At 49.7% G+C, this 1,020-nt stretch overlaps 1 pseudogene; it reads right to left on the minus strand.

Annotated features, from left to right (window-relative positions):
* Positions 1-214: 214 nt before the first annotated feature.
* On the minus strand, positions 215-322 carry Gm22327 (annotated as a pseudogene).
* Positions 323-1,020: the final 698 nt, after the last annotated feature.

Here is a 1,020-nt window from a genome sequence, read left to right on the forward strand (position 1 = left end):
TTGAGATGTGGATCTTCTGGCAGCCAGAGATCTTGAACTTGGCTCTGCGCAGAGCCTCAATCACATGTTCCTTGTTCTGCAACTTGGTAGGGATGGACAGGATGACCTGGCCAATGTGAACCCTGAACACTGTGCCCTGGGGCTTCCCAAAGGCACCACACATACCTGATCAGGGACGCACTGTGATCAGAGACTTGATTATCAACTGCCAGAAAATTGTCTCCAAGGTTCCTTGAGGCAACCCATATTGACAACAGGCTACATACACTACCAAGGAGGCTGCTGTTTGCAGCCATTGCACACCAAAGATGTAGCTCTACAGAAGGCTCTAGAAAGCCTTCTAGGGCTCTTTCTTTCCAGCTCTCATCCCAGCCACTTCCAGAACTCCTGGACTGTGTGGGGGAAGCCCAGGAAGCTTCTCTGTGTGCCAAGCAGAGCCCTGAGCTGAGGGCTGCGGCAAGAAGGACAGGCAGGCATCTGCTGGGGCTTCTGCTGTGAATCTTGCACATAGAGATTCACAGAGAAGGGGATAGATCTCTGGGGCGTCCATTGACAGCCTGGTGACACACAGAGTGGGCTAGACAAGTCCCCCCTCTGATGTGTTTATAAAAAAGATAAAGAGCGTGCTGGAGAGATGGCTCAGTGGTTAAGAGCACTGACTGCTCTTCCAAAGGTCCTGAGCTCAATTCCCAGCAACCACATGGAGACTCATAACCATCTGTAATGAGATCTGATTCCCTCTTCTGGTGTGTCTGAAGACAGCTACAGTGTACTCATATAAATAAAAATAAATCTTTTTTAAAAAGTGGTTTGTATGTGTTATGTTCTATGGAAGTGTGGTGAGGTGTGGGGGAAGGGAGTGTCTCAGTGGGCTCATGCCAAGGCATCCCTTCCTGAGGAACCAGCCACTCGATGCTGTGGTATAGAATAGATATTCAGGGCACGGGGAGGGGAGTTAAGAGAGTAGTAGAGGCAGAGAAAGGAAGAGAGGGAGAGAGTAGAGAAGTAGAGGTCGGCTAT

This window comes from Mus musculus, chromosome 17 (genome assembly GCF_000001635.26).
Source record: "Mus musculus strain C57BL/6J chromosome 17, GRCm38.p6 C57BL/6J".
In the NCBI taxonomy this organism is placed as follows: domain Eukaryota; kingdom Metazoa; phylum Chordata; class Mammalia; order Rodentia; family Muridae; genus Mus; species Mus musculus.